The sequence below is a fragment of the Narcine bancroftii genome, chromosome 2 (genome assembly GCF_036971445.1).
Source record: "Narcine bancroftii isolate sNarBan1 chromosome 2, sNarBan1.hap1, whole genome shotgun sequence".
NCBI classification, from domain to species: Eukaryota; Metazoa; Chordata; class Chondrichthyes; order Torpediniformes; family Narcinidae; genus Narcine; species Narcine bancroftii.
Window position 1 is genome coordinate 162,876,813 of NC_091470.1, and position 8,496 is coordinate 162,885,308.

Genomic DNA, 8,496 nt, shown 5'->3' on the forward strand with positions numbered 1-8,496 from the left:
CTAAAAAATGTTTTGCTGCTGATTTTCATTTGTACTCAGCATCTGATGCCTCTCATGTCAGTGTCCAGTAATAGTCGGCTGGCATTGATGGATTCCAGTTGCCCTGATACCACTTTTCCGTGGTCGCAGTGTCCTGGTGAAACCTTTCACCGTGTTCGGCACTGACAGCACCGAGATCAGCCGGGAAGACGTCCGAGTGCGAATGCTGAAAGTGAATTTTCAATGACATGTTACATTTTATGGGCTTTGTCTGCTTGCAGTATGACAGGAAATCACAAAAATAGGTGATCGCTAAACAATGGTACGTGATAGGAAAATTTTAAGATCATTTTCGTGATCAGCAGCCCAAAATTCATAAAATATGTCCAAAAATGTTCAGGAAGCAAAATGTTAATTGTCCAGCTAGAAGACTGAAAAATCGATACTACCTTTGCAAAAGGTTTTGGAAACATATTTGATGATCAAAAGGGATTAGAGAAAAAAGGAGTTATGTGAGAATTCATCAACCTGGATCGATAAACATTGGACAATAAACTGACAATCTAAAAAGTGAATTTTATCTCCAGTTTCCTAAAGCAATGAGGTCATGTTGAACTTGTACAAATCTCTGCTAAGACTCACATTGGGAATATTATGTGTGGTTTTGGGCATCCTTCTTTGGAGAGGAATGTCAAGAAGGATGGAACTGATGAGGAAAGAATCATTAAAATGAAAAGAGACAAAAAAAAGTTATAGGAAAAAATGTGGGGTTCCCGCAATAGATCCGAGAATTTTAAGAAGCTATGGAGGTTTTTCACATGATAAAAGTTGTGATGAAGTGAACTGGCAAGGTGGAATGATTTCCATTAACTGCTGATGTAGTACCACGAATGTAATGTGTTAAGTTAAAAGGCATCTTTGTAATATGGTTTTGTAAGCACATGGAATTTGCCATCAGGTGCAGTGGAATCCAAATCCAAAGCAGATTTCTGAAGAGTGATGGCAAGAAAACACAGACACATTGAGACTTATGGCCCCCATCTGTGCTATAACATTTTACGATTGCTCACTATGAACAGCAGGGAATGCCAGGAGTCAAAATATTAATAAGGTCATTAGAGAAATTAGCTCAAGTCTTTCGGGAAAGAGAGACCACTGATACGTAAATCACACGTTGTTCACAAATATCACCCATGTTGCACCGGTCAAGGTTCAAACTGATGATAATATTTGCAACATCAGGTCAATTGATGAATCTCAACTAACTCAAAAGCTTTGAAGTGGCATGATTAGAAATTTATGGAATCTAAAATATGAGATTAAAAGCAAGAATCATGTGGGCAAAAAAAATCCTTTTATTCACAAACTCATGATGTACTAATTTGTTGATTGCCTGTGGTGGATAAACCATGTTGTGGAGTACTTCCTGAATTGTGCTTTGAGTGAATTCAGTGTTGGTCCAAGAGTACTTGCTCAGAACTATTGTATTGGAATTAATAATCACTGGAAAGTTGCCAATATGTAGAAGAAGAAAAAAAAACAAATCCTAGAATTTAATCAATGACACACACACACACACACACACACACACAAAATCAGAATTGAACAGTATATGATTGAGGCAATAATCTGGGAAATGAAAATTAACTTGAGAAGGTGATGCTTCCAATAGTTGTGAGCATTTTGAGTTTGATTTCCACTTATCCTTTCCCTTCTTCATTTAAGGATAAAATCACAAGACAGGTTCAGCAACTCAAAAATGTGACATCTGTTTACAAATTTGTGGATTGCAAATGTGCATAAGTATCTGACACTCAGTCCACAGTGAAGTGGTGAGACTTCCTCTGCAGCTTTTAGATCTGGTCCCTATTTTAGTTTTTAATCTTACTTGCACTGTGATTTGAAATTCATGAGGTTTCTTTGCTCACCTTCTTCATGACAGAGTATCTACCTTGCCTCATTTACCCATGTTTCACTCATTTACATTAAAAAAATTATTAATTCACGGAAAATGGACTTGAATGGCAAACTGACACCTGTTGTCCATCCCAATTGCTTCAGGGTAGAGGAGACAGTTATGATTGAACCACATTGTGTTCCTCCACTGTCCTGCTGGAGAAACCCTGCAGAAAACATAAAGTAATTGACTAAATTATAACAGTACCCCAAAACCTTTTTTTTGGTGCTGATTTTTGGAACAAGGTTATTGAGTTTAGATATGTTGTAACTCTATTTTTTCCACATCAACACACCTTTGTTCTTTGAACACCAATGCCGATTGATCATTAAAAGATCTATTAAAATAGAAGAAAAAAGAACTTGAAATGGGCATGTTTTGCAAAAATATTTAATTTTAACCAATGGGTGATATCAAGTGCATTGCCCATTGTACATGTGGCTCGGTGTCCCATTCTGTGGAAGCCAATTGAAATCTGAAGGGGCTAATTTTACAACAGTACTTAAACTTAAGACTGGCATTATCATATGCAAGAGTAAAACATGAAAGTCTGCATTAAAAAAAACTTTAAATTTTTCCTTATATTCATACAGTTTTTAAACTTTTATACATTCCAGATATTTATTAAATGTTTACAAACAAAAGAAAAAGAAAAGATCCTCGCCCCCCACCTGCAATATAAGAATATTATTTAGCGTACCGTCAGAGCTCTCATGCAGACACCGTGATTGAAGTAAAAACTCAATGCAGGGGAAACTCAGCTGGTCAAACAGGGTACTTTATAGAGCAAAGATACATAGCCAACGATTTGGCTTGAGCTCTTCATCAAGGTAGGAGCAAAATGTGGACAGGTCCCTTTGCAAAATGGTGGGGGGGGTGGGGGAGGAGCACAGTCACACAGGAAGGAGGGAGGCCTTATTAGCAAACAAGGGGAGAAGAGAAGGGTCTTTGAATGGGAAAGGAAAAGGGTGGAGAGGTGGAGGAAAGACGACGAGGGCTCGAGAGCAGCAGGAATTACACACGGTGAGCAGTGAGTGGGAATCCCACAGAACTCTCTTAGGAAAGCAATGGAGAACTTCTTCAGGGTAGGAATCCTTGAAGAGATTTCACAGAGTTTTCGATCTCCTTAGGAACTTTCTGCTGTATTCACAGAAAATGTGAAACTTGTTTGGATGTTTCTCCCCTCACCTCCATTCAGAGCTCCACATGCGCATCATCCAACCTGCATTTGATGTAAGAACTAAATGCTGGAGAAACTATCAGGTCAAGCAGTGCACTTTATGTGGCAAAGATAAAGATATATACCCAATGTTTTGGGCTTGAGCCCCTCATCAGGGAAAATTCTTGATGTCGGGCTCAAACCCAGAACATTTGTTGTGCATCTTTGCAATTTAAAATACTCTGTTTGACCTAATGAGTTTCTCCAGGATTGTGTTTTTTGTTAAATTATTTTCAGATACATAATTAACCTTCATTTTATGAATACATTTAGGCTCCTGCAGTCCCTCAAATATAATGGATGTGGATGGTTAAGTGGATCAGTGAATGACTTTGAGATGTCTTGTCTGAAAATGACAGGCTGTTCGGCCAAAATTTTGGCAGGCACCAAAACTCTACCTTCAAAATTGAGCTTTCACTCTTAATTCCATGTGGATTCTTTTCACTTATGGTAGTATAATACTGGCCTAGAAATTCAGTGGTATTGATGTCCAGTATGTTTGCGGGCTGTGTGCAGACCACTAACAATCACTTAATTTAAGGATCGACTGCTTGATGATCCAGTTGTGCTTGCATCTCGATATGATTAGCACGACCAGGCAGGTTTTGGTTCATCCAAGGCTAATCGTGGAGTCATAGGGCCATACAATGTGAAAATAGGCTGTTTGTTCTGACCAAGCTAACCATTATTCTGCTCACTCTTCCAAGCTCCCACCCCACCCCCCCCCCACAGATTCTACCACTTTTCTACACCCTTGTGTCAATTTACAGTGGCCAATTAACCCACCAACCCGCATATCTTTGAACATGGGGGGGGGGGGGAACCCATGTGATCATAGCAACAATACACAAGTGTACACAATCAGGTTGAACGCAGGTCAGTGGAGTTTCAAGGATGCATCTCTACTTAGCTGCGTCATTGGGCTGCTCCAATCTGCATGCTATCTGCGTTGTAGAGCACACAGAGGAAAGGAGGACAAATGGGGAAGGTGAGAAGCCAGGGATTAAGGAATATGATGGGTGGGGGGGGGTAGGGGGGGAGGGTCAACTGAGAACCAAATCAAGGCTATCTGTAAATTGGAGGAGCAATAGCTAATATTCTGTCTGGCCACTCTCCAACCGGATGGCATTAATATCGGCCTCTCTAGTTTTCGCTGGACCCAGTTTCCTTTCTTCCCTATCCCTCTGTCTCCTTCAGCTCTCCACCTCCTTTTCTCTCCATGGACAGGGCTACTGCCTTCCCCCCCATTTGCTGGTGTGGCCTCTCTTATTATCTCCTGTCCGTGGGGCCCGTGTTCCTCCCCCTACCCCTCCCCTCCTCACAAGTCACCTGTTTACATTTTGCTCATACCTTGATGAAGGGCTCAAGACTGAAGCGTGGGTTATGCATCTTTGTCTTTGCCATATAATGTGTGCTGTTTGACCTGTTGAGTTTCTTCAGCATTGTGTTTTTACTCCAATCACTGCATCTCCAGACATTCGTATTTTACTCTCAGTTGAGATGATAATAATTGGATGAAGAAATCAGGCTCATAGATTGATGGTTGGGGAAGGCATGGTGTCAACTGGCAGACAGAAATTTGAGGGATGGGAGAAAGACTGGGATAGGTTAGTGAGCTTGCCGGACTGGGATCTCCACTGGGGACAGTGTGAAACTGAGAAAGAGCCATCCCAAGTGATAAGAATATTTTGAATACAGAATTACTTGAAGCAAGTTTCCAGCAAGATATCCCAAGGGCTGAAACCTTTCCAGACAGGCTCACCATAAGTAATGGTGAAGTCGGCTCCAAAAACATTGTTGAACGTGCTTATTCATGAACAGTCCCCATGCTCTGAAGGTCATGCTCAAGGAGCCATACGTGTCAGATCTGGAGTCCAGGTGTGGGAGGCAATGCACAGTCTGGACTCCTTTGGACTGTCGTGAGCCAGAGCCAGAGCCAGGAGGGAAATTGCCAACTGCGTGAAATGTGCACCAAGTCCCCCAAGCAGGTCAGGTCCCATCTGTGGAAAGTGAACCGATGACGGGTCCTTGACCTGAAACATTAGCTCTGTACCTCCTCCCCACAGATGCACCCTGACCTGCAGAGCAGTTCCAGCATTTTCTGTTTTTCATTTTAGGTTTCCATTATCTGCCGTTTTTATTTTCTGTCTTCATTTGCCTTGTGGTTGATTTTTAATTGAAATAAAATCAGATGACAAAGCAGGAATTTTCAAACCCCCTGTTATTCGATCAACCGGCAAAAAAATTACGGAAAATAAATGAAAGTTTAAAATTGGCGCGCATCGCCGATCATTCAACATGCAATGCCAAACAACTGGAAAATTTATTTATCCAGAATCTGCCGATCCACAAAGGTGCTGGATACTGGGGTTTTTCTGTACTTGACTTAAAGTGGCAAAACAGAAGAAAAATGCACCTTTCCGGAACAAAACTGTGAATTGACGATGGTCAAATTGAGCCCTGTTCAGCTTTATTAGTTTAATGCACTTTCTTCTTCTGTCAGGTGGCATTTGTGTTTCTCTGCCCCTTGCTGGAACTACTTTCTTCAGTTCATTATCTCCTTCTAATGGCTTGTGTCAAGGAAGCGGTTTAAAGCTTCAAAACGCAGGCAACAAGTATGCTTTGCTATAATCAGCTGGCTTCCTTCCATCCTGTTTATGATTGTTGGCTGAACACAGTTTGCTTGGCAGATTAGCTCTCCTGTCAGTTTGCTGAGTGTACTAGTCTGCCATCTGCCAACACTGTCTCTGCAAATTGCAAGTGAGCCCACCAGCTCCTCTGTCAATCAATGCACAAGATAGCCTTGAGCATCAATGGAAATCAATCATACTCCTCCGAACAGTAGATTCTATCTGAATATTTATTGTTTTTCCATAAGTGCATAGAATTGTGGGTGATCTTCAGTCTAACAGTAGACCATTCGGACCAATAAGTCAACGCCATCATTTATATTTTACATGAACCTGCAACATTTCATCTTATCATTATAATCTCTTATGTTCTTTCTATATCTTTTAAATGGATCGATACCATTCCCGCCAATTAGCCTCACTGGCCATAACTTCCACATTAGCACCACTCATTGAGTACAGTTCTTCCTAATCAATGGAGACCATTTTACTCATAAGGTTCTGTGTTTCAGGCACTTCAACAATTGGAAGCATTTTCCCTACTAAAACCGCTCCTTCAGGTCAACCTCTCCATCAAGTCAATCTCTCAGCCTACTCTTTTCCCAAGGTAAAAATCCTCGACCTGTGGGTTTTGTTTTTCCTGAACTTAAATCTGCACCATCCTTGTAACTCTCACATGAACTTGTCTGTAATATAGGATTTTTATCTGTTATTGGGGCCCTGATTGTAATGTCTAGTAATGAGTTGTGAAAATTGGGGAGGAACAGGCAGAACTGAGAAAGTTGCTGGAGGAAGGAGGGAGAGAAGAGACAGAGAGAAGGACCATCATCCGAAAACTTTACCCAGCAAGAGAACATCTTCAGAATCAGAATTTAGGGTCATGAACTTGTCGCTAACTTTATTGCTTTGCAGCAGTGTCACTGTGCAAACCTTACCAAATAAATAAAAAAAAAAATAGTTAAAGAAAAAGACAAAGTGAAATAAGGTCTATGGTACATTGTTTATTCAGGAATCTGATGGCAGAGAGGAAGAAGTTGACCTTGTGCTGCTGAGAATTTGACTTCAGGGTCTGTGGTGGTACACCACCGGCCTACTACAGGGGGCAACCTTTGTACCTGCAGGAGTGTACCGCCGGCCTACTACAGGGGGCAACCTCTGTACCTGCAGGAGTGAACCGCCGGCCTACTACAGGGGGCAACCTCTGTACCTGCAGGAGTGAACCGCCGGCCTACTACAGGGGGCAACCTCTGTACTTGCAGGAGTGTACCACCGGCCTACTGCAGGGGGAAACCTCTGTACTTGGAGGAGTGTACCGCTGGCCTACTGCAGGGGGAAACCTCTGTACTTGGAGGAGTGTACCGCCGGCCTACTGCAGGGGGAAACCTCTGTACCTACAGGAGTGTACCGCCGGCCTACTACAGGGGGAAACCTCTGTACCTGCAGGAGTGTACCGCCGGCCTACTGCAGGGGGCAACCTCTGTACCTGCAGGAGTGTAAGGGGGAGAGGACAACACCTGGCTGGCTGTCAATCAGTCGGCCTGAAGGGATCAAGCCCCACCCGGTCGGGTGTCCATCACCCTCCGGGATATAAGCCTGCGCCAGCCTCCCGAGGCCTCTCTCAGAGTTGCTGCAGCCACAGCCAGCCTGGCTCAGTGGAAGTCTTTGTGGATTAAAGCCTGTTGTACAGTCTTTACCTTATGTGTGTCTGATTCTGTCTAACAGTGCACCACAGGGTCCTATATCTTTTCCTTGATTGTAGCAGAATGAAGAGGGCAGGGCGGCGTTCCTTGGGGATAGAGGCTGCTTTCTATAGACACCATCTCTTGTAGATGTCCTCGATGGAGTGAAGAAGGTGCCCGTGATGTCTCAGGCCGAGTTAACAACCCTCTGTAGTTTTTTTTCTTCTCCAGAGCACAGGCACCTCTGTACCAGGCAGTGATGCAACCATGTACATCTGTAGAAATTTCTGAGAGTCTTGAATGACATACGGAATCTCCTCAAACTCCTCACGAAGTATTAGCTGCTGGTGAACTTTCTTCATGATGGCATCAACATGGAGGCTCCAGACCAGATCCTTGGAGATGTTGACCCCCCCCAGGAATTTGAAGTTCTTGACCCTCTCCACTACTGAGCCCTTGATGAGAACTGGGTCGAGTTCCCCTGATTTCTTCCTGAAGTCCACAATCATCTCCCTGTGCTCTGAATCGGCAAATGGCCGAGCAGAGGAACCGTCGTGACATCAGTGCTTGCATACTATGTCATCATGCCATTATTTCAGCATTTAATCTTGTCAACCTCAATTAGCCTTCAATAAATCAGTTCATTCAGCTATTTGTTAATTGCTCTATATGTGTGTGTGTGTGTGTGTGTGTGTGTGTGTGTGTGTGTATACACACATACATGTACACATTAAAAATAGATATATATATATTTGTATAGATTGCACACACACACTCTCATTCCTGTGGGTGCATAATGTGTCACTCACTATGTCATTGCTGGGGGCCGGACCTCCCCAAATTGCCAGGGAGGGCAAATTACGGAGAATTTGGACCGTGGTGTGAAAGGCCTGGGATGTCCTGCCTTCCCTGGAATTTCACCTGGGTCCAAGTAGGGTTGCTGCTTGCCCACAGCATGAAAAGACCTAATGGGGTATTAAGCCCCGGGTCTTGGAGTTTGCTGATCAATTTTGAGGGAATGATGGAGTTAAA